This window comes from Dermacentor andersoni, chromosome 1 (genome assembly GCF_023375885.2).
Source record: "Dermacentor andersoni chromosome 1, qqDerAnde1_hic_scaffold, whole genome shotgun sequence".
Lineage (NCBI taxonomy): Eukaryota > Metazoa > Arthropoda > Arachnida > Ixodida > Ixodidae > Dermacentor > Dermacentor andersoni.
In genome coordinates, this window is record NC_092814.1 from 286520138 (window position 1) to 286546577 (window position 26440).

The 26440-nt window shown below is 46.4% G+C and overlaps 1 protein-coding gene across 5 annotated transcripts in view; it reads right to left on the reverse strand.

The window, feature by feature from the left end:
• The window catches only part of LOC140213731 (uncharacterized), a 550291-nt gene that overhangs the window by 82002 nt on the left and 441849 nt on the right, over positions 1–26440 (reverse strand). For 3 of the 5 annotated variants that reach the window (XR_011890653.1, XM_072285013.1, XM_072285011.1), the window contains exon 1: positions 17281–17382. The exons of the other annotated variants lie outside the window; for them this stretch is intronic. The gene's annotated coding sequence lies outside the window, so the exon portion shown is untranslated. Of the gene's footprint in view, positions 1–17280; positions 17383–26440 lie in introns of those variants that run through there. 5 annotated transcript variants of the gene reach the window in all.

Consider the following 26440-nt stretch of genomic DNA (forward strand, 5'->3'; position numbering starts at 1 on the left):
CAGCAGAAGAGCACATTGCTATACAGGAAGCACGATTCCAGCTTTCTTTTAAAAGTCTCAGCTGAACTGGTGCCGTAAAACACGTGCGGATCAAGTTTATTAAATTCAAGCATGGTTTTTGTGAGGACCGTGTACTTAAGGAGGTCAACTCTAGGTGTGTGTACGACGTAATGGCGAATGGGGTGGTTGGTGCGGGCAGATATTCTGCCTGAGGGTCAAATACACAGACTAGAGCCTAAATTATTATTTTCAACACACTATTATTTTCAACGAACCATGTGACTACGCACCGTGCGCACCTCTTCACCTCTTACCATCTCGAGGACCATCGAGGCACCCTATAGACCTGAACATCGCCCCCGAGGGCTCCATGATCGCTGCGCATGCGTGAGCTGAGAGAAGGTGAGAAAGGAGAACAACTCTTTTTTCGCAGGATGTGACGTCACATTGTTGCTTGTTTTTAATTTTTTGAAATAGATACTCTCGAACGTAGATTAGCCATTGCCGTCGTGTCGGCTGCAAGACGTTCTGCGCGCGCTTGGCGCGCTTTTGTGCGTGTCGAAAACGTATAACGTGCCCGATATTCGTGCGAGCGCAGTTTGACTTGAGCAATCGTGGGCTTCGACTCCGTGACATTTGCTTTCGTCATATGCGAATTAGGGGCTTGCCGACAGGTAAACCGCCGCTGTACTTAGGTTTTTCGTGGTCCTGAAATAAATGGCGCGTCGCTGCGATGGCGACTTCAATCGAGTGCGTAATTGCTGCGCATTACGGGCGATTTAATTGCACAATACGTGCTGCATTATCGGTGCAGATAGAGAAAACTTATCCTGTGAGCCTTACTTCCGTCAGTCAGTCGGTTAGATGTTTCGCTTTTATCCAGTGCACATTTCTTGATAGCCACCCGCCGTGGTTGCTCAGTGGCTATGGTGTTGGGCTGCTGAGCACGAGGTCGCGGGATCGAATCCCGGCCACGGCAGCCGCATTTCGATGGGGGCGAAATGCGAAAACACCCATGTACTTAGATTTAGGTGCACGTTAAAGAACCCCAGGTGGTCGAAATTTCCGGAGTCCTCCACTACGGCGTGCCTCACAATCAGAAAGTGGTTTTGGCACGTAAAACCCCATAATTAATTATTAATTTCTTGATATCCACTAACGATCTGCTTCAAATATCGACGAAGTGTCTATTCATCGTGCAGATTTTTTTTTTTTTTTATTCACACAACTGGCGATGGGCAGCAGCGTTACGGCCGTGAGTTTTCCTTTCGAGCAAACCTTTTCAAATTGAAGTTTTCGCTCATGTTCGTAAGATAGCAAACTTAAGTGTTACACCCGCTGCTGTATTTTTCGATTCCATGTGACCTAGATTTAAGCTGCCTCAGGTTGTGTTAACGCGCGCAGAGGCTTTTAGAAAAATAGTTGTCACCTGAGAAATCAATGCAGTGTGCCAGTTCTTTTGGAATGGTGCTTTTTGTGAAATTGATTATATTTCCCCTAGTCATGCTCAACCACACACTGGTCAGATGCTTGAACTTCCGAAGAAGTATTTGCAAAGTTTCCCTTCCAACTCAGCATTGTAACCGACGCTTCTCGGAAGTATGAGTGGTATTTGCCCCTGCAACACTGCCACGAGTTCAAGTTCAAATTGTGCCCACCGACTGTCTATCCGTGTGCCACTAGAAAGTAAAGAACTCATTTCTCAATTGTCGCAACATTTCTTTTTCATTCCATCTTCAAGAAATTTGTTTACTTCTTTTCCTAGTCATTGTGGACTTGCACACATTGAAGTTTTGGATAGTTTGGCAAAAGCATTGCATAGTGGGCCTGTAGGGTTTTTTTCTTTTTTCGTATTTAGCGCATTGCCCTTCTGAATGGACAAATTGAGTAACTGCACTACAAATATTTCACTTCGCCGATAAGCCTTCGCCGATAACCTTCGCCGATAAAGTCAAGAAGGAAATCGACCAAGGCTTGCTAGTTGGAAGTGTATTCATAGATTTAACAAAAGCCTTTGAGACCATTAATCACAACATTCTAATACATAAACTTGAATCTTACGGCATAACTGGCCCAGCACTTCAGCTTATTTCTAGCTACCTAACTAATCGTACTCAAGTTGTTCAGATTGACGGCAAACTCTCATCTGCTAAGAACATATATCGAGGCGTTCCTCAGGGCTCGATCCTTGGCCCGCTTCTGTTTCTGCTATTTATCAACGACCTACCTAATGTTCTAACCACTACGGACTGTATATTATATGCAGACGACACGACTATTTTTACTTGTGCTAACAATGTCGACGAGCTACAGCAAAATGTTAATGTTGATCTGCATAACATAACTTCCTGGTGTCAAAAGAACATGTTGCGCATAAATCCGCTAAAAACGGTTTTTATGGTTTTTCATTCCTTCCCGACACTAATTTCGAACTCTATATCGGTGCGTCTTGAAAACAACTTAATACCAATATCTGTTAGCACTAAGTTTCTTGGCGTAGTTTTAGACAGGCATCTGAAATCCAATCTTCATGCGCAGTCACTTGTCCGTAAGATATCGTTTGGAATACGCGCCATAATCAAAAAAAGCACCTGAACATCGCCCCCGAGGGCTCCATGATCGCTGCGCATGCGTGAGCTGAGAGAAGGTGAGAAAGGAGAACAACTCTTTCGCAGGATGTGACGTCACATTGTTGCTTGTTTTTACTTTTTTGAAATAGCTACTCTCGAACGTAGATTAGCCATTGCCGTCGTGTCGGCTGCAAGACGTTCTGCGCACGCTTGGCGCGCTTTTGTGCGTGTCGAAAACGTACAACGTGCGCGATATTCGTGCGAGCGCAGTTTGACTTGAGCAATTGTGGGCTTCGACTCCGTGACATTTGCTTTCGTCATATGCGAATTAGGGAAAAGCCCCCAGATTTTCTCTCTCAGACCCGGTTTTACTCGCGCCTGCGCAGAAACGTCGGACGCCTCGAGAAATGCCTCGCCCCGCTGCACTTACTAGCAATGATGCTAGCAATTGTAAAGAATGCCTCCGGCGAGGCACAGGGCACTACGCGTTTTTTTTTTTTTTCCTCTCGTCCGCCGGCCCCTTTGTTTGGGCTTCGCTCGAACTTGAGCTCTTCTACGGTGTAACGTACCTACGGCGAGGGCGTACCTTGCGTTGATCCTTTTTTCAGCGCTCAGCCGAAGAGCGGCGCCTAGTGCTTGTGCGTGGGAGTACTATGCTAAGCCGCACTTATCGGGGCTCAAGCCGACGGAGGTTGCCCTAGTTCCCGCGAGAAGGCAGATTGGTCATTGCGAGAGTACGCAGTATAGACGAGGGGATGCCTTTAGCGGCGTATCGCGGGGAACCATCCTACCGAAGCGACGTGTAAACGGCGCGCTTTCTGTATTTTTCCCTTTGCTGGGGAGTCCTTTTGCTTCCTGCGTCACACCAAGACCGGTCTTATGTGCAGTGTTAGGTGTCCCCGGAGGCGAATAAACCTGCAGCGCTCGGCACCCTTTGCAGGCTGAGCGCGCACGCAGCGGCGCTATATTGCACTAGCGTGCTAGATTACGCGAAGCGACGGCTGAGGCGGCCCTAAGGCTCGCTATGCCCGAACTCGCGGTAGTTGGTGTGGGATGCTAGACACCACAGGGTCCACTATGAAGCTCAGCACTTGGTTGTTACTGGAGCTCGGAGAAAACACTCCCAGAATGGAAAACGAAAAGAAGAAAAAAATCGTCCCTGGGTGATTTCTTGGCATCAGCGTCCGAATCGGTCATCGCTCTAGAGAAGCACCGGTTCAAATAGTCGGCAAACATGCGGAGGAGCGTTAAGATGAGAAATCAAATACTGACACCCAGGTTTTCCGGTCTGAACATGCGCCTCCGCAAGGCTGCTGCGTGGCAAGACCGAGGGCGTTCTATAGTTACAAACTTGGCGTGTCTCGTCAATAATTTTACTGGCTGCGTGCAATTCGGTACTGAAAAAAGAAAAAGGAAAGCAACTGAATTACCGTGAGTATTAGGGAGTAAAAAAAGTTATCCATCAATTAAAACTAGCAAACAATTTTATTGAGTACGAGTAATTATTTGCATGTAATTCGTTACGTACAAGTCTGATGTTCACGTTAAGTGAGCAACGTTGCTGCAACTACGGAATCAATGGTTAAGAACACGAAGAACAAAGGCACAACAAACAGTGCCAAACACGAGGTCTGTATGAAGGGAGAAGGGAAATGCACGCATTCCGCTTTTTTTTTTTTTTTCTCCCTTCGCCGCCATCCTTTTCTTTCATAGGCGATTGCCGGAATGACATTTCCTTTGCGACAGGAAGTACGGCAACCGTAAACCCGGCGTCGATCTCTCTTCTCACGGCGCGCAGCCCGTGGCAAGGTATCTGGCGCCGGTCACGAGAACCGACGGGAAAGGTCAAAAACACCCATACTGTGCCTTTGGGGACGTTTTGCGAGCCTGTGCCAGCGTTACTCTGATTCTGTATAGAATCGACAATAACTTTTGGACGAATTGTCTTTAGGAAACGGCAGCGCAAGCAACGACTTCGCAAAGAAGAAATCAGCAGTCGTGTCGTCTGTGTTCCCTCTCTCGCCGCCACTGTGCGACGCCACGGCATTGCATAGTGGTGAATGAAAAGAGAAAAAAAATGTCATCCACCCACAGGCGTGCCACATGCATGGCACCAACTCGACGCGTGCCGTTCCAGTCTTTTCAGTCGTACTGACCTAAACCAATCCGACCGCGTTTAAACTCATTTCGCCAAGCATGTTCGAACCGACCCACCCGGGCTGAACCACCCCGGCCGAACGCCGCAATGATCCGATCCTGTTGGCGTCAACGTACACCAGATGACGGAACTTAAATCGGACATACCAACACGACCAGATTTTGTTAGGCTCATGTAAACCAAGAACCCCTCAATTTTGCTGACCACTGCCTACCGTCTTCTAGCTGATGTACGGCCGTTAAGAAAAACAGCAGGACCTTAACACTCAGTTACATTTCTTCTTCATTCTCTTCGTAAAATATGATCGTTAGCTTTTCATAGTTAGGCTATGTCGCTACATGCATCGATCATTCGAGGGTGCAGGCCCGGATGACGGCACATTGTGCGAATGCAGCGTCGTCGACTCCAGAAGGCGCAGCACTCGCACGGTTCCCGTTTCGCCGCAGAAGCGCGACGGCGTCTCGACTTGCAGTCGCAAACGGGCTTATCTACACAGGCTCCCACTCCATTGTCCAAGAACTGGCGCCACGTACGGACGTTCGCGCGACGCACAGTCGGTGGCACATTGGCGAGCAGGGACGAGCCTTGGATCCGGGCTCTCCGAACGCTGCATCCAGTTTTCACCGACAGAACCCTTCTCATCATATTTCGAAGACCTGAAGACGGCGGGTTCGCATAGACAATTTCTTTTTCACTGCGCCTCGCAGCTAACGACGTCAGGACGCCAGAATGAACGCGAGAAGCTGCTCTCCTTCCTTATACAATGCGGTCAGCAGCTACCAACAGAGCGCCCGCGTCATGGTTCACTCGTAAGAGAACGCAAGCTCGGTTTGGACTACGCCACGATTTATACAAGGTCGATAGGAGCTTTCACGTGCGTCCTCCTGGCGAGGTACCGCGGTGTCGAGAAGAATCCCCGAGGAGTGTAGCTCTGGCTGCACTGACCGCGCCCTGCCAGGTCCGTCAACGTCATCTTCCCGCCGCATCGCAAGTGGCGCCGCCCCACTACTTTCGACCGTTGCTGCCACTGGAAGTCGCGCCTCGAGGAGAACTCGTTTTGTGTTGTGTGGAGAACTTGGAACTTTGGAAGTGACTGCTCAGCAAACAGACGACATTGGCACAAGAGATCGAGTAACCAAGCAATAGGGTCAGCGCTTACGCTGGCAAGCGGACCTCCTGGTTCGACCACATATCGCACAAGTACGCAGAGTGGTAAAGGTAAGCCACGATGGTATCAGTTGGAGTGCTTTGGCTATAATGGATTAGAGGAAACTAGGTGACACGAAGCGGGATCCGCTGCCGCTTTGAGAGGCCCCTAGCGGCAATGTGCGCAGATAGACCCTTGCTGGCGGGGATGGAGGAAGTAAAGAAACTATAGGAAGTAGCATTACGTCACGCAGCTTTTTCAAAAGTAGGCCCAGCATGCAACCCTGCGCTCGGTGACATGGAGGGAAGAAAAATACTAGGCGGGAGCATGACGCTAGGCAGCTAACCTTCGCAGTTCTCTCCCCGCTTTCAACGGGGGAGTCGTGGGAAACGCCGTATATACGTGGCTTGGTCAGTGGTATACGTTTGAGTACCGCGGGCCGCTATACAGTTGCCGTCGCCTTCTTCCAGCCGGTGCTGCTCGCTTTCTGCTCGCCGTATTTGATGCCTTTAGATACCCCTTGCCATCACGTGCTTGGCTGCTTTTCCAGTTATTACTATTTTTTTATTATTACTAGGTTTCAAGATTGTGACGTGATGCACCCTCCTTATTTATTATTATTAGTATTTTTTCTCCGCGTTCGGCGGTCTGGGCACAGTGTTTGCTTTCGGGCATGTTTTAATCGATGCGCACTTCTTGGAACACTTTGCTAACCGCTCTGTGTCCATTTTCTCGTGATGAGCTCGAGCAACTTCGGTTGCTTCTTGTAACACGTACACCGATCCGTTGCAAGTTCGGTAACCGCACATTACTGTCGCACCTGTTGTATCTTCGGAAGAGCGCGCGCTGAGACGGATGCGAGCGGCGGTGGGAAATATTAAAATCTACCAGAACGTTATCATGTGTTATACTGACTTTTTCTAGCTTCAAGTGTATCAAGTCGCGCTACTTCTTGGTCTTTCCTCCATGCCGGTGGCCACTACATCGTACTTCACATTTCGGGGCGCGCGAAAGCACAGCGCCGTTTAGGGAGCGAAATTTGCAGCTGCTGCGGTGCTACACCGCTACCTCACATACTGAAGAGGCTTGCAAGTTCATTTTAGCCTTAGAAGCTGCAGCAGCTGGAGGTCCGGATCAACGTACACAATCAATGTACGCAAGTCTCCCTATATATGACGTTTTAGAAGAAGAAAAACAGGCCTAAAGTGAATGCACGCTATTGGCGCTCCGTAGAGAAGAATCGGATGGCTAGTGCGCATGCGCAGTGTCGTCGACCTCAGTTCATTGGGTAGGTTAAGCAACTTGCGTCCGCCAATTCAACAGCTCTAATAATAATTGTTCAACCCATAGCTATTGCCCAGCTGGCACTCAACGACTGATTACACCAAAGACACCAAAGGTATTTGGGGCAGATTTTTCCCTCACAGGTGGAGAAGCACTCGACGGTATGTGGCCTATACTCGGCTTTCTGCCCTTTGCACAGAACACCTACGTTCCCAGATTTGGTTCTACCGATACCCACGCATCACAGGAGTGAGAGGTAAGAGGTACGGGCGGTGGGAAGAGACAACGGTGATACGTAGGGCTTCAACTCGATACACAGCTTTGTCTTTTTGTTCCGTCGTGTTTACTTTATCCTTCTTTTACTCTTTTCTTTTGCGTGTGAACAGTATATATATATATATATATATATATATATATATATATATATATATATATATATATATATATATATATATATATACGGGGGCCGAATACCCAACAGCACCCCTTTCTCCTATTCGATACGCCAGCGAACTTCGAATGACACGTACGCTGTGAAACATACACACCTCTTCCCTCCCCTCCAGATTCTATCATTTCACTCCCCATTTCCCGAAGAAGCACGTCGCGCGGCAGGTGGAACGGACTCCCTTCCCTAGCTCCTTGAAGTGTGTATAGGATTTGGCGAATCTTCATGGCAGTGGGCGACACAGTTAGCCGCGGGCATTTCAATTTCAACTATTTTATGAGCGCTAAAAAACTGTAAATACTCCGCCTCGTTCGGAAATCCCCGTTTAAACCACGTGACCTTGCACACCACGCAACTAAGGTAAAACAATCAATCACTGCAACTACAGCCAAGAAGCAGGAGGTCCGGCATGCCACAGCGTTTCACCTTAGCGCTCATTCTTTACTTCGTACCACTTGTTTCTTGACAGGAATGTGAAAACTGAAATAACTGAAATGTAACTCGGCGGCTCGGTTCGCCGCCGCTTGCGTTGCTGCTACATCCATCCCGCTCGGCGCTCGGCCACTTCATCGCCAGAGGAACCTGGTACACGGAGGAAGGAAACTCTAGGTGCCACCTCCAGGTGCCCTGACGTCACTCTTTGTGAAGCTAAAGTGAAGCCGGAAGTTGCGTTGCTCATGGCGTTGCTCCGCCTATCGGGCCAGCTCTCCTCTCTTGTTTACATCTCTCGCGAAACCACGCCGCGCTGCGCGCAACCGTGCTGCCCGGACCCGCGCGCTCCGCAGCAATACTAAGCAATCGTTAGCCCGTTAGCATGATTCCGCGAAAGAGGGCAACATTTCCCGCGGATATTCCTTCGTCCGTAGCCATTGCCGTGGCGCGGTACATTGCGTGCAGCGTTGCATGAGCGTTCATTTCACGAACTTTAGTTCCTCCTGTCCCACCTGGCCACAGCAACATCCGGTAGAGCGCGGTCCAGATAACGCAGCGCAACGGAGACTGGACGCAGCGCAACGGAGACTAACGCAGCGCAACGGAGCTGGACCGCGCAACGCGGTCCAGATAACGCAGCGTCACGGAGACCAACGCAAACCTGCCCGCAAGGCGCCTTTGCTATGGTACGAAACCTACGGAGCAACACCTGTGAGCGCACAGAACAATAACAAAGCCGCCATTGTGGCCCGAAAGGCGGGGCCACTACAGCAAAGAAATAAAAAAACAGCAAAACAAAGGAGAACCTACTACGTCATTTCGTCCACACTTTTCTCCTAGCGCGAGGAGGGGTAGGGCCTCTCCTCAGTTTCCTTCCTCCATGAACCTGGTACATCCATGGGCACGTTGCAAGTGCTAGGCGGCGCCCTGTCTTTAAGACCCCTAGCGCCATCTGACGAATAGTTGCTCAAATGTGGTAGGATTACTCACAGCGTCAGCAGCTTGCGCAGCGTGCTCGGCGCCCTGTCAAATGGTAGTGATGGCGCGAAACAACCTACCGATATCAATTTTAGCGAGGTTTCAGGAATTACAAGATCTTGACAGCTTTTCTCGTGGAAAGAATTTGGAGAAAGGAAGTCGTCTATTTGAAGCAGGGCACGTCTATGACGTGAGGAAACTGCTGAACTCGCATGGATCGGAAGTGACTGCTAGGAGTATTCTGCAAACGAAAATCACCGCACCAGCGAGATGCGTGAAGATCAGCGTAAGTTACTTCGTTATATACGATGTGGACGCAAGAAATTATAGGTGACATTGATTCTTGCAGATCGGCGACAGCAGACAAATCCTAGCGGGAAGCTGCGATTGCCGTGCAACTCCAAAACATCTCATTCCAAGAACGTGGGGCGTACCGTCTCGTAAGACCTACCCAAGGTATTCTAACGTTGCTCTGCCCAAACACACAAAAAAGTGAGGAAATTAACAGTTTTGTTAGACTACGCTGGGAAAATATTTTCGTCCAAGTTACTGAAAGTTCGAGACTTTTTATGTTGTTGCGATTTTTCAGTACGTGCAAAGGAGGTTACAATAAACCACGTCGTCAAATATTTTGGTGATCTCAACTGCCCCTCAGTTGATATGCTGGGCGAAGAAGGGTGTATGTCAGCTGAGCCAGCTGCAACCCCTCCTATAGCTCTCAGCAAGCCCTGGCGCTGGTTGAATGGGAGAGGATTGGGAAATAGTTCCACAGCTTTACTGCGGTAGAGTATGGAAACAAACTACTTTGTTTGCTGCATATGCTAAAACGCACTACAGGTGTCCCGTTGCTGTATAGCAACGAATTCAGCGTTAACGCACTTGGCATACGCCGGAACATAAAACAGTCTGCCGTCGGACAAGCGCGATTACGCCGTTCTACTTCATACGGTCGGCTCGGAAACCTGTAAAACTTTGTTCCTCGTGAGTTAGTGTACGTGCTGTTGCAGCCCACTGCGCAACAGCTCGGGTTGCACTTCAACATTGCTCAGGAAAGGCAACAGCTACGCGCAAAACAGTGCACACACAGGCTTTCCGAACGCAAGCGGAACGTATACTGCCGGGTGCGCGCTCGCCGCCGCGAGGGGCGCCCTAGTAGGCGCGGGAACTACGTTTGCAACCTGCCTATACACCAGAACACCGTGAATTCTAAGCGCGCCGCCATATTGATGAGCGCCTGTCGCGCCATCTATCCCAAGCGCCGCGAAGTAGCAGGCCTGGGCTGCCACGCTGGGAGATGCGACCCGGCGCGAAAGCGAAACTTGGGCTTTTTAGCTGGGCGGAAGACGTGTTTCGCGTTTTTTCTAACCTGTCATTTGCGCTGTCTCGATTCAATCAAACTTCAAGACCTCATGCAAGTCCGCAATGGCCACACTGAGTGCTGTGTAGACTGCAGAAGCGAATATATCGGGTAAGTACGCTATTACGTTTGTACAAACCGCGCGCTATGTGCTAGAACACGTGTGAGCTTTTTGGCACGTAACCTGTGAAGGATTTTACAGCACTGTGTTGGTGCCATATTTTATTAAAGCACCCAGAACATTGTCCTCTGCACTTTCAGTTTGCTCTTGTTTGTCATGGTCAGTACTGGGTTGGCCGCGTTTGGCAACCAACTGGTGAGCTCGTTTTGACTGCCTGATTAGCAGACGCCTGCCCTTCACCACCTGCACATTGAAAACAAAATAGATGTTATAGTAAGAAGGGCTGTAGTTCTTTCCCATGCCATCACTGTTGCGAAGATATAAAGTCCTCTCAAAATGAAATAGAAGATACACCAGGCAAATTGTATCGTGCAACCACTTAAGAGTACAACATTCAGAACACAAGCCTACAGCACTCGAACAAGCAGCATATGATGCTAAACCTGCACTCATTGGAAAATGAGGAACTACAGTAGTTATAATGTTCAACTACATGTGCAGTCAAAGCCCGTTTAACAGGGCGAGCATGACAGATGCAGGTGTTGTACAGTTGCACAAACCATGACAAGGCACATAAAATTACCATCCCTACTTAAAGCTGCATCATCAGGGACCCCTTTGGTACAAGACAACAACCGCACCTGCATTCCAAAGAATTAGCCCCACCAACTGCAGCTACCTGGTGTCAGACCTGTTTCGCTTGTGCGAGGCCATATCGGATTGTTGGCGCTCCCTTATAAAAAACAGTAAAAAATACTGGTGAGAACGAGCAAAACTTTGTAACAAAAAACAACAATAATTAAGCACCTTATTTTCCTCGCCATATGAACGGAAAAATTTTGCGCTTTGCCCCGCATAACAGCCCGCACGCAGTTTAGAGCTCAGGAGGCTCAAATGAATTCGTTACGAATGACACCTGCAATACCAGCTCGTAAAGACAGGCGCGCTGCAAGAACACCTTCGGCGACGAGCAGTCGTCGATTACGTTTTTGTGCACGCATGCTACGTGACGAGCGGACTTCGGTTTGCTGTCATTAGCAATAACGCTCACCAGCAGGGCAACATACTATTGCCTACAACTTGTCGTTCACGCTTAGTGGTCATGCCGTGCACCAGCTGCAAGTATCGCTAACCGCAAACTCAACTGTTCCGCTTAACCGTCGGGAGCTCTGCCTTAATGAAAACACGAAAAGGCTTGCCTTCTTGTTATAGCCAAGGCGAAGCACCGGCACGGGATTCTGCTCTGTAGGCTTGTTGTCCAGAAAGTGCTCGGAGCAAACCTGCGTGTTACACATATTACGTTCGTAGGGCGCAAAGTTGAACGTGGCACCAAAATATACACAGATCGAATACTCACTCGTGCATTTTCACTGGGTTGGTAGTACTTCCTACTCACTGCAGCTATCCACCGGTGGCGCAGCTTGTCATTCTTCGTTGCGGACGGAAATCGGTGCAGGCTGAAAACACCGCACCGGCACGATTCCCTACGTGTATTGTGCTCTTCGCAAACAGCGCTAAGCAACCGGCTCCTTTTCCACTGGTTATTTTGGCATCCAAACACGACGCAATGATGCCCATATGACTTCTTGTACTTTGGATCCGCGTGAACGGGCACATTTCCGCACTTTGGAGTCCTAGAGCTAGCGCTTGCCATGTCTACTGGTCGCCGGCAAACACACTTTGGCAGCCCAGTACAATATGGCGCTGGTCGACCGGGCAATCCGGGTGCGAGAGTATGCGTTCGGTTAGTCTGGGTGCGAGGCTAGCGTATTCTGGTCTATAGCACACACAGACGCGAGTAACTGCCAGAGGAGGTGAACCCAGCGCGCCTCCGCCGACACTCCTCCTCCGCTCCGCCGCGCGCTCCTCCATACTTCCCCGGCGTGCGCTCCTCCTCTCCACCTCTAGGTGCCCTCCTCCTCCGGCGCTCGCTTCTTTTTGCAGTTCGGCGGCCTCCGACTTTAATCTCGCCGATTTCACACACGGGGAATGTACGCTTGCGCGTAAAACAAAAAAAGATGGTGGTGACGTATTCGATACAAGTAATTATTTTTGTTGATGAAGCTAATAGCAGCAGTTGTGCAATAATCGCCAGTACGTTCATCTCCACACGAAAGGAGGCACGAGTCCGCGGGACTTTGCTGACGCCCTGGCAGACATCACCTTCTGGTAGAGCACAAATCTGCCCCGTGGGACGACCCGACACGCGAGTGCAAGGGGACACCTCAACTCTCGCTGGATCGTCATTTCGAAGTCTCGGAGATTGCGTCGCCCTTCACGACCTAAACGGACGCTCGGCCCCTGGCCCAGATGGACTCACAAACTCCTCAGAAATCTAGATGACAAAGTCATACAAATCATTACGAGGAAAATGAACGAAGTATGGGCTGAAGGCCGGGTGCCAAACAAATGGCGAACTGCCAATGTATACATTGGCAGTTCTCTTGCCTTTGCTTTGAGTTGTTGATGAATTCGACTTCGCCCTGCCATCTGCTAGCCGCCTGGTTAGCTCAGATGGTAGAGGGGCGGCCTCGGAAAGGTGGTGGTCCCGAGTCCCGGACCAGGACGAATTTTTCTTCAACTGCGAGGCTTTTCCTTTTGAGGAACCCGTATGGGTTTCCTGTGTAGCAATTTGCTACGTTTGGGTGGATGTCACATTTTTCCTTTATTAATGTTAGAGCATGAGTGGCACTAATGCGCGGTAAAAGTTCTCTTTGGCATCGTTTCTCTCTGGAGAAGTCCAGTGTTAAGTAAATATGTGTTATCGTCGAGCGTTAGATTTTCGCGCTCCTGCAGTCCGCTTTGAAGAAGACCGCAGCAGCATTAGCGCGTCACTCAAGGTGAGCAAACGCAACATGCCGGACGGATGCAAGCACCACGCTGCTCAGCTACACCAAGTAGCCGCGTTGTTACCAAGCGCCCTTCACACACACAGCAAGAAAAACGATCCCACAAGTTCCAGTGACGCGGGCAGCGCACGAACAAAGTTCTTTTTCGTTAATCGAGACTGGCGCGGTTTAAAAGAAGCTGCAGCAGATGCACGTTTGATTAAAATTAGTTACGGGCTACATTAAAAAACGCGGACGTGGTTATAATAACTATATATACGTAGATGTCCAGTGAGCGGATCGACGCACTATATAAGAACCCAATAAGTTTGGTACTGATATCACCCAAAGGAGCATCCAAATAGCGAGTTTCGGAATCAAATACGAATATTCCAAACAAATGGCCTTCGAATATCTAACCGAACCCCGAATATTCTCTTATTTGTATACAAAGTCCGATATCAAAATTGTGAGTCCATTTGGTAAACAAACGGCTTATTTACTTGTAACATGCGTGTAATGCGGTTCACGACTGAACGTTTCATGCCAGCTGAGGAGCGTGTAAATGATGAAAAACTGCGACAGGAATGAAGCGTCATCACGCCGACGCACGCACAGTGTCGTGTTTCTCGAAAAGCAGATAAGTTTGACACTAACGCACTGCACATTGGTTTATTGAGATGAAAACGTGGGTACACCGTTCATGGAAATAAAGCGGCACTCTGTCCTGTGGTTCTTTTTCGGTGTCCTGTGTCGCGCCGTTTGAAACTGCGGTTTATAAGATGTGCCAACCGGCCCAAATTAAAACGCACAGGCTGCGTACGGTAAGACTGCCCAAAAAATAATTTCATAAAAGCAGCTTAGCAGGCTGCCCAAAAGCGAGAGAGAAAAAGAGTTAGATGTCAGCCCTGCAACCCATTCTTACTGAATGACCGGAAATTACTGGGCACAACTTATCTATCCCTTGCGTTCGTTAAAGGGATCCTGAAATACATTTTGGGCACAGAAAGAAAACGTTGCCGATTCCGGTGTGTCGTAGAGGCTGCTGTGAACGTGTGGGCCAAACATTACTGCACATCATGCAGCACGGAATTTACAGTCTCCCGCAAAACAGAGCGAAACATCGCGACTGCTCTGGCTCCCACAATGTCGTCACGCAGCATCATGGAAAGCAGCTGGACCCATCAACAATAGTGGCTGATTTCGTGCTCGCGTGAGCATTCTCAGTAGTGCATATTTGCTAATTTTGAGTTAAACAAACGAAAAATATACAGGGTGTCCCAGCTAACTTTAGCCAGAGCTTAAAAATATGCGAATGTCACGAAGCTGGACAGAACCAAAATAATGCTGTTTGTCGTCGCTTGGAGGTAGTATATTTTTTCAGTCTGCCTAATTGGATAAGTAGTCTGCAGTCCTTAATCAACTTCTCAAATATTACAATTAGACGAAAAGCGTCAATGAGAAAATTGTAGCGCTACACGAAAATCTCTCGATACAGCTTTCTGTTGCTTAATACGTACTACATAAGTGTTTTTCCGAGCGTGAAAGAAGCCCCCGAATGCACGCAAAGTGCGTCGAGTGGCCAGTCGCGCAGCAATTTTGCGTGCATTCGCGGGCTTATTTCGCGCTCAGAAAAACACTTCTATGTAGCACGTATTGAGCAATAGAGAGTTGTATCGGGACTTTTTCATGTCGCCCTACAATTTTCTCATTGACACTTTTCATCTAATTATAATATTTGATAAGTTGAGTAATTAAATAAGAGCAATTATCTAATTAAGGGGAACGAAAAAAAAAGCAATTCGAGTGTCTCCAAGCGACAGCAAACAACGTTACCTTGGTTCTGTCCAGCTACTATATTTGTGCATATTCTTAAGCTGTGCCTAAAGTTAGCTGGGACACCCTGTATGTGTGGGATCTCAAGATGACAGAAAATGTCCACCTTTGAACACGATGGAAGAATATAAGAATATCTTCCACCGTGCCTTCGAACTACGCGTAGCCTCCGCGATACCAGCGGCGTGCTGCGTGGCGTGGTCTGCCGCGGCCGCCACGGGGTGTCGCGACGAGCGTAGCCGCGACACTCAACTTTAGCTCTGGGCTCTTTCCTCGTGGCTTCTCCGCTGTGCAGCTTCCAGCGCGCTAGCGGAGACGGCCGGGTATATGTGCGATAAAAGTTCGAAACATTTTTGCGGCATGACATTCGTGAGACAACGTCCTTTTAGTGACAGCGTTCTATGATTAATTAGAGAATTGTTTAAGGTCCCCTTTAAGGAACTGGCTGCATGCGAGTCACAAACGCGGCTCTCCTGCAGCAGAATCATTGGGAAGAGACCCTACACTTTCAACGGGTTTTCTCTTTCAAAACTCTTATTAATACATGTTGCGGTCTCTTGTGTTCGACAATCTCGAATGATCAGTTCTCGAATCGAATACAAATCGAATACGAATCGGATCACACATGCTACTAGATTGCTAGTCGAGATTTCAAATATTCGCACACGCCTATCATTTGGTTTTATTTGATGTTTCGTTGCGTTGATACGTATCTAGTATCCCCCACCAAGGTACCCCCACCAAGGTACCCACACGCTTCTGGTTAATTAAATCTTTCTCTCTCTTATGTTTTTTTTTTTTTTTTCGTGCTTCCTTTCGCCAAATTACGCAGATACTCTCCTGTCTCAGATCAAGACAGAAGTCGTCTGAACTCATGTATCATAATACACCGCATCAACATTTTTTTGGGCTGACAATCGGAGAGGCAGGGGAAGGGGAACTGCACCTCAATGTTTTTGCAGCATTAAAACCAACCAATCAATATGCTTGAAGTATAAGTACACGGAATGCCTTGCTTTGCTGAAAGTGCTGCTTGGTACTTAGATTTGGGCAATTCATTGAGAATACTAATAGCTGGTAGACAATATTTCAGTACGTAATATACCTTCCTGGAGACCTCAGCATCATAGATCATAACATTGGGCGAACGGTGGGAAACACCTGCCACAAATTATTGCCGGGCCATCACTAAAATAGTACAAGAAATCAGAAGTAATGTTTTCTAATAACCGATGGTCCACAAGAGCGTAACAGAACGAACGCTGAAAAAAGGCAAACGCAACCATGGGCAGCAGAGGATAGATAAGGCTGTGTGAAAAAATTAGGGACTCCAACTGGCACAGGATAGAAACGGCTCACGCAAGACACGGGTAACTGGAGATAGCTGGGGGAAGCCTTCGTCACAGCAGTGACCGATGATGATAAAATTGCACTGCTGCAACATTAACCGCCTTTCCGATCAATTTGATGAAGCTTCATCTTACACTAAGTGCAATGAAAGACGCGTTCAGCGCGCCCTATATTGCATCGCCTGTTGAGGCTAAACAAAATATGCGGCCGTATGGTTGCGTGTATCTCGACTCGCAGCTACAGCAATCGTACGTCAGCCTCAGTGGGGCCTTCGCGATTAACTTTTATGTATACCTTGGAAACATCCAATTCAGCGGGCGCGCCAAACAGCACAGCAGTAGCAGCGCGACATCTCAGCCAAGGAGGAAACAGAGTGCAGGAAGGACTGTGACAAACCAGCCGCGGTGCCCGGACCCGGGCCTGCTTCGCGATTCTTTATAAACTATATAAAAGCCTGGCTCAGTTGCTACGGGCGTTATTTTCTCCCATAAACTCGCGTTTCCAGAAGGCAACGAGACACTAGAAGAGACAACGAGACACTAGAGCAAGAGGAGCGTCTGGGAATTGTCTGGCCATGTTTATAGACGAACAGCCCAAATCTTCCGCGCGTTTCATTGGAATTTCAGACTTCGATCGTGAGACCTTCGTCGACGGAATACCTACGACTCCCGTCACAGCAGGGACGCGTGCGATTTGACGACACATCCCCGCCACTTAGTGCATAACGAAACGCAGCTCTCGCTAATCAAAGACAAAATACAAGAGCCGTACCTTAGGTCAGATCACAGCGCTTTCGTGACAACGTGCATCGAGTGGCCTGCAACCGGGATTCACATGCTGCTGGAGCCTGTTTGCGCCCCCGAGTCCCAGACAAACCCCCGCGCACCGCCGTCAACATCCGGACCATTACTTCCGGTTTTGTCGTCGATGGCGCCCTCTATGCGAGATGCACGCAAGTTTTTACAAGGACTTGATATTGACTCAAAGCTCGGAGCAGTCCACTATCTTTGAGGCCATGGTTTAGCAGCCGGCGCCTTCGACTACTAGTGGTAACGCTTTCGCTACAGGGTTTCCAATTTTAGCGCCGTCAGCTCAATACATTCAGTGCATAGAGCACGGGGCCACGCTAAAGCCAGGGGGCCGAGATAAAGCCAGTGCAACACCATCCGGACCTTTTCCAGGTCTCAAACCACAGTCGCTCTGCAATGTCATCTGGTAAATCCAAAGACTGCACCCGCTTACGACATCGCGAAGTAAACGATTAAGTTAAAGGAAACAATGTGAACTTAGCAGCAACGTGAATGGAACATGCAGTCACATTGTCTATCATATCACGACAAGTTCCCGTGACAGCGTGACTTGAAACACACGGCGACAAAATGCAACTTCATCGTGTTGTCTCATTTATTCGGCTGAGTACAACTGTACGCGTGAAAGGTTACGCATGACTACTTTGTGGGCAGCTTGCTCCACAGCTAAACTGGTGACAAGCTTTCAGAGTAACAGCTAAAATATATAAAGAATAACACTGGTGAATGAACATTTTCACAGGCCACACGAATCAGGCCGCCATGAACTACCGCAGCCGAACAACGCAGGCTCACGCCAGCGTGAGATACGCGTCGACTGCTAGCGTCGTCTGCTAGTGCGCCTCCGCCACCTCTGATAAGGACTGGGCCAAGAAATTCACCGTGCTTCACCGTGGATCACCAGAATGATGATGGTGCGACACATACGTGTAGTGCTGCCCTAGATGAGCTAAGTGTTCTACAACAAAAGGCACATGAAAGCATCGAAAGGGTAGTACATTTAAAGCCTGCTGAATTCCGGCGCCACTTGACGGAAACGCAACTTCCAAGTCGTCGCTTTCGTTGAACTGTTAGATACAAAGCATGCGGTCCCTGCAGTGAACACTAGCTCAGCTGCATTGTCATAACAAATGCCGGCGAAATTTTCCGCACAAGAACACATGAGAACGCTTCCATGTTGAACCTCGACTACTATGAATATGGCTCACGAATGTGGGCCACAATGAGCAAAGACACACTAACTATTGCTATTCCCAAAATTAAATCAAATAATAATAATGGTGCTACACTTTCAAACAATTTTCTTGAAATAACCAAACAAAATATTAAACTCTTAGTGGCTATTGTAAATTAGGTAGTACACAAAAACCAGGCAACTATGTACAGTAAGCAACTAGAAAAGTCAGCATACAATGTACTTATGTAAGTTAATTTTACGTAATAATTATGGATTATATACTCTACAAAACAGTAATTAAATAAAGTGATAATTTAGTGTTAGAACAAGTTGGTTTGTATTGTTATATGCACAAAAACCTGGCAACAACTCAATGTTTGTCAAAGTCTGGCTACTAGACCAAGTTATCTGTTTTCACCGCGAATGCAACAAGCTGATAATCAAGGTTGGAGTTATTTTTTCATTCATATTTTCTTATGTAGTATAACAAATTAATACAAACGTTTCTGTTTGCAGGACTATAGAAATTTGTTTTACTTTCAGAAAACTGGCCACCATGACAGTGATACACAAAAATTAGGCAACACTGCACACTTTATTGTTCAGTGCTGGCAATACATTTGCGGCTTCCTCGGTCACTAATAGTCTCAAGAATCAATTCAAAAATTTTTTTTGCTTTACAAAATTTTTATTCCATTACTGGTTGAAAAAACGCCACTTCTATTACACTTCCGATATTTACAGCATGGCTTTCGGATCTCGCTAGCACGGGAGACACTTGTAGAGGTGAAGAAAAGAGGAGCAAAGCAATAACAAGAAAACAAAACATGTCGCACATAAAGTTAAAAAAAAATTAGAAGAAGACATCAAAAGCATGAGAAAAGCAATATTCACGTGATCTGTGACGTAAAACGCGGATGTTTTGAAAACAAGGAGTTGTCGGATCCCTCGCACTTAGGCAATCGATGTAAGCGAAGCAATGCATGCTGTTTGCTTTGATTGACAATAATTAACTGTGATGTTGGCTGCGAATGTGTAAGTTCTGCAAGGTTTAGTCCAATACGAGAGTGGTGAGTCGATGTAAAACGTTACCTTGCGTGCACCACTGCTGTTTGTCTGCGTAGTCCACAGAACACACAGGGGGACGTGTTTGCTTGAGGCGTTGGTGTGCGTCAATGTTCATAATCTCTGAAAGCGTTTAGCATCATCATTGCCTCACATGGCACATCGCATCGTGACAGAAGTGTTAAACTTGCACTGATCAATTACGGGGTTGTACGTAATTCAATAATTATAATTGTATGCATACGTTGTATACATACATTCGCGGTCTGCACCACGTTTCTCGACGCTACTTTAGGGCCTGGGTGTCCTCGACGCTTTGGGGCCATTGTGCTGGCCCGTGTTTACACTATACATTGTGCTGGCCCGTGTGCTCCTTCTGCATACGTGGCCAGCACGCTGTTGAGACGCCAGCTCCAAGCGCTCTCTTCAGACTGTGGACGATTGTGATGTTTACATTATCAGAGCCCAGCACGCGACCTCCCCAGCATAGCAACTGCGCTTTTGTCGCACAGGAAAGCAAGTACAGCAGGTGCAATGCGCACAAACTATGAAGCGGCGGCACCGGCCGTGATGGGCGGATGCGATCGCCAACTAGTGGCGTTGCAAGAAACACAGCCGCACGCGCGGCGAGACCAAGAGGCAAAGCAAGCTTCGCTTTAACTTGCTCCGTGCAAGTTAAACCAACTTGCTCCGTGCGTGAAGCATGCGAACTTCGTAGCGACCTGTACGACTAAGTCATGTTCTGCTGCATGAAACTAAATAAATAACATAGATGACTTTACATGAGTCCGTAAAGCTGCTGTGGCTTTTGATATGTTTGAGTTCGGCAAGAGCGGTCGCCCTACAGTGCACGTGTGTGTGTGTGTGTGTGTGTGTGTGTGTGTGCGTGTGTGTGTGTGTGCGTGCGTGCGTGCGTGCGCGAGGAAAACTGTGTTTCCTATACCACGCGCTTTTAGTGTTTGCAACGTTTTGCGAGCCGATAACGAGAGCTTTGCCCCTTCTCCCTGTTAAGATTTCTTGTGCGTTAAAAATATGTGTGTTTGAAAAGCAATCGCACTTCCGCGGTGTGGAAGGAACTTTATACCTAATATAAAAGTTTAAGTGAAAATGAAAAATATTCGGGACCACTTTTGCGACTGTCCTCAGCTAAACATGTCCAGCTGGCTATACCACTAGGCTGATGCAACGTTCATGTACACGGGAAGCATTTCAGATAGCATACGTAATTAGTGAACAGTGCGAGAAATAGTTTCCCTCGACTAGACTTTAAGAGGAAGCTTTAGCTCGGGCCCAACTCCGACGCGGCCTATTGAAATACATGCAAAACGCAGAAACGCTTTTCTGAGACAATGCCAGGACCTATTTTAGTGAAATTTGTTGCATTTGAGAGAGAAAGGTAAATTCTAGTGTCTGTTGGAAGCGGAATTTCTATTTAGAGCCTGAATTTTGTTAAAATAAATTTCAAAGATTCGGAAGTGCGAAAAAAATATAGAAGCACGAAGTTTACAAATTAATAGCACTGCAGCAAGAACAGATATCGCGGTTCTGTAAACGGTATCCATTAAATAATTCAAAGCGGACAAATACTTTAAGTCAATTTATATCCTACATGAATTTGTTACGTTGTGTACAAAGGTTCTGCAAAAGTTGTATGTGCATATTACTGGATTTTTTTTAGATTCATGCGTAACATGTCAATTTTGTCCGCTTTAGATGTACTATGCGAAGCAATTCACAGAATTGTGATGTCAGTTTTCATTGCTGCGTCAGAGTTGTAAACTTGATAGTTTCGTATTCTGAAATTTTGCGATTTTTGCCAATTTTTATAAAAAAATTGAAGAGCTAAATAAAAAAAATTTGAAACCAACAGTCACTAGATTTTAAAGTTTTCTTTCAAATGCAAGAAACCTCGTCCCAGTTTATGCAGTGGTTGCCGAGAAAAAACGAATTCTTCTTTTACATGTATTTAGATAGCAGCACCCGAGCTAGAGCTTCCTCCTAAAATTCAGAGCCGTTTCACTATGTGAAGATGGAAGACCAGCCAAGCTGTGTTGCTCAACAGCTATATTAAGTTTTATAGGCTGGTCATGCTATATTGTTTGAATAAAGGCACAAACACAGAATTTCGTTGTCTATTCCGTTTTTTTTTATTTCTTTTTTTGCACTTTTCGTTTCTCTTCATTTTTGTATTTCTTATTATTTTTTTTTTTATACATAAACACTGATGTTCCGACACGCATCGTCATATACTAGCGTTCGGGCGACAGGGTTCTTTGCTCCGGCGCATTGTTTTTGTCAACAGCATAACGTTTGTTTCGTCTTCTTTTGTATTTCTTAACTTTTATTTTTTCATTTGATTTTTTTTATTTATTTAATTTTATTTATTTACATTACCCCTAAGGGCCCTCACACGAGGGTCATAGGGGGGGGGGGGGCACAAACATGAAATATACACAAGAAATAAAACTACATCAAATAAACATACACACAAGGAACATAAAATAAATAGATATGAACACATGAAAACACAAGAACATTTTACATAATATGTTAATATGTGCATATAACCATAAGTAATATCTAATCTGCTACCACTAACCGTTTTCTTCCAACAAAGTTTGGAAAGATGGTAGTTAACTTCAGCAGCTATGCGTGATGGTAGGTTATTCCATTCTATTATTGTGCGAGGAATAAATGATTTTGTGTAGAGCGATGAGCGGCACATTATGCGTTTTACTTTGTTAGCGTGGTCACGGCGCGGGAAAACTGCAGGGGGTGGTGAAAAGAAGTCATCGTGAAGCGTGGAATGGTGATAAAGTTTATGAAATAAGGTTAGGCGAGCAAACTGGCGTCGACGTGATAGTGATACCAACTCGGCACGTTGTTTTAACGATGTGACGCTGGTGAAGCGTGAATAATCGGAAAAGATGAAGGGAACAGCACGGTTTTGCAGAGATTCAATGTTGTTGATTATGTATGCTTGATCGGGATCCCATATGGCAGAAGCATATTCAATTTTTAGGCGGATCAGCGTGATATAAGCAAGTTTTTTTAAGTGTGAAGGTGCGTTCTTGAGGTTACGCTTAAGAAGACCGAGTGCTCGGTTAGCTGATGCTAAGACGGTGTAAGATGGTAATGCCAAGTTAAGTCAGACTGAAGATGAAGGCCAAGATACTTGTAAGTTGGCGCAAGTTCTACTCTAGCATTATTGAGAAAGTAGGTGGTAGGAAGTCGAGTGGAATGGTTGGTAAATGACATTAGCTTGGTTTTAGACGTATTTAAAGACATTAACCACGAAGAGCACCAAGCGGTCACCGCATGAAGATCAGTTTGTAAGGAAAGTCGGTCAGCGTCATTACTAATATTACGATATATAACACGATCATCTGCGAATAATCGAATTCGAGATGAGACACATTTGGGTGGGTCATTAATAAAAATTAAGAAAAGTAGGGGACCGAGGACGCTGCCCTGGGGGACTCCAGATGCTAAAGGAACAGAAGAAGAGTTACAGCCATTAGCACAGTTAAATTGTTGTCCGTTTGAGAGAAAACCTTTAATCAATGCAAGAACGTTTGGGTGAATATTTAAGTGTGTTAATTTGATTAGAAGCCTGTGATGAGGAACGCGATCAAAAGCTTTAGAGAAGTCAAGAAACACTGCGTCAACTTGGAATCCTTCGTTAAATGCGGAAAATATATCGTTAGAAATACCGGCGAGCTGAGTGTCGCATGAATAACCCCTGCGAAAACCGTGCTGGTATACTTGAAGATGATATCATGGTCTTGTAGGTAGTTGATGACTTGTGTGTGTATGACGTTCTCGAGAAGTTTACATATGTTGCTAGTTAATGAGATAGGACGATAGTTAAGTGGGACAAAGCGATCCCCTGATTTAAATATTGGTATTACTTTAGCTATTCGCCAGTCATGAGGAATAATGCCAGATGATAATGATTGTGAAAACAGGGCTGATAACACTTGAAAAATGTTTAAAGGAGCGTTTTTAAGTACCTTGTTATTGAAACCAAGGTGATCAGAGCTAGTAGTAGTTTTGAGGTTATTCAACAGGGCAATAATACCAGAATCACTGATGACAATTTCTGGCATGGAAATGTTAGGCAATGGCTCTAATATAGGCGAAGAAGTTATATCTTCATTGGTGAATACTGATGAAAATGCATCGTTCAGAAGCTGCGAACACTCAGTTTCAATGACTGGTTGTCCGTCAGCATTAATTAGTACTATATCAGGATAGGAACTCGGATTGATAATGCGCCAGAATCTATGAGAATTATTGGTTAACATAGTAGACAGGTCGTGAGTGAAGAAATTACGACGGGTTGTTCTAAGCAGGGACTGATACTCTTTATCACAATTTTTGTACTTGTTCCATGATGACAGGAGACGTGTGGTCATTGCTTGGCGGTACAAACGTTTTTTCTTATTATTAGGACGACGAAGACGATGTGTGAACCAAGGTGAATTTTTATGATGTTGGATGGTGATGATTGGCACATACTTATCAACAAGGTGAGACAAGGTGGTTTTGAACGACAGCCAGTTTAGTTCGATTGAGCGTGATGAATACTGAGCCAGGAAGTTCTCAGAGAAGGTGTGTAGTTCCGAGTTGATCATCTCAAAATTCGCGCGATTGTAGCAATGAATTTGCTTAATGGTAGTTTTCTTTTCAGTAAGTGGATGCGTGATGCACCCGGTGATAATGTCGTGATCGGATAAACCATTTAAATGCAGTATATCAGAAAGAGCGTCCGGGTTATTTGTTAGGACAAGATCAAGGATATTTGCCGTGGTAGCTGAGCGACGGGTCGGACTAGTAATAAGTTGAGCAAAAGAAAAATCTAAGCAGGAATGAAGAAAGGTTTGGGCTTCGTTATCACTGGAATTAACACAGAGAGTGGGCCATTCAATGCTTGGAAAATTAAAATCGCCAAATACGAGGAAAATAGAGTTAGGAAAACGCACATGTAAGTCGCTGAGTATTCTATGGAATTCACCCGAGAATCCATCAGACATATCGGGCGGCCGGTAGAAAGCACCAATAATAACATCATTAACTCCGAATTTACACCATATCAATACACATTCGAGGAAAGTATCACCAGCGAAGGGAACAGCAGATAATTGTTTCTTTGTGGCTATAAGGACAACTCCTCCTTTTCTATTTATTCTGTCACACCGGAAAAAGGAAAATTCAGATTCACTCAGAAGAATGTAATCATCCGGAACGGTATCGTCCAGCCAAGTTTCAGTCAATACTAGAAGTGAAACGCACGTGAATCTGCAAGCGAAGAAAGGGCGACAGTTTTGAAAAGAACACTTCAGATGTTTGTGAACAGGAAATTGGTATTATTCTTTAAATTATGACACACATTGGGCAAAAATGACGTAGATTCTGTAGGTGACTTATCAGCCGGCACATGTCATACTGTGGTGGGATGACGAACTAGCACAGCATGGTTGCCCGCGACATCCCACACATAGGTGTCATTATTGATATGCAGCCTGTCGAACGTTAGGCGCACACGGTCACCTTGTTTTTTAATTGATCGAGAGAACTGCAGAAGTTTCCGGCGTTTATCACGAACGGCTCGGGAATAGTCGCGTCCTATGCTGAAACCTGTGTCCCTCAGCTTGCTGCCTTTACTTAAAATAGCCTCAAGTTCTTTATCGTTGAAGAACTTAGCTATAATGGGGCGTTTTTTCACAGTCGAAAAACGGCCCACACGGTGTGCCCTAGCAATGGAAGTTACAGTGACACCAAGCTTATCACGGCAGAACTCATGCACAAGTCGCTCTGAACTTTCCTAGCTTTCGGATTCGTTAGTATCGGTAACACCATAAAACAAAACATTTGATCTACGCGACTGGTTTTCTAGGTTATCAATTTTGTTAATGATGCTAGAAAAGCCACTATCGAGAGATGTTGGGGCATGAACAGATGGAGCAGATTCTAATTTGTTTTCCAATTCCTGCACACGTTTGGTTAAGCTTTCGAGGTCTGTTTTGAGTTCTGCGCGCATATTTAGAACTTTCATTATTGATTCGAGAAGACTTGCGTTGCTGGCTTCAAGACGCTTTACAGCCTCGGCCACACCATCTAACTTCTCTTCTTGAGCCTTTGTCATAGGTCCGGGGTTTTCCTCAACATCCCCACTCAAAAGCAACAGTCGCAAAACATAAACAAGAGCAGTGCAAGACCGTTTGAAATGGTTGGGTGGCCACGACACCGCCAGAAGACAAACATTATTGCTACGGTAACAGCGAGTTTGATAGCAAGAGACCTGTAGAAAAGCAGTTGGTGAGCGCCGAACCATTGTGGCAGTGTCGTGGCCCGAAGCTTCGTCCAAATGGGCGCGCTTTTGAGGAGGCGCTGTAGATATTGCCGGCCCATGTTTTCTTTTCCTTCTCTTTTTTGTTATTTTTGCACTTTTTAATTATTTTTTTACTTTATACATATACTGACATTTCGACAAGCATCGAGCCCATAGAGGTATGTGCCATTGAGCTTGGACCCCTTCTGCACAATCACCAGGATCGGCCCCCATGATGGTTTGTTTTTGTCAACGTCACCGACACATTTTTTTTTTTCCAGATCCTAGCCACAGACAGCTTCCCTGTAAAAATAAACTTGCTGCACGCGCTCTCGCGCGCTAGCTTCCTCAACGACCGTGGTAGGAATACGGATGCAGGAGCCCTGAAAACTCAAGCTCATTTCATGGCTAAATAGGGGCAAAAAAGACAACACACAATCCGAGTCACTGTTCTTTACTACAAAAAAAAAGAATGAATTCACAATTGAATATGAGTGCGATTTTTTCTATTTTATCATTAGAACGAGATACATCGTTGGGATGACT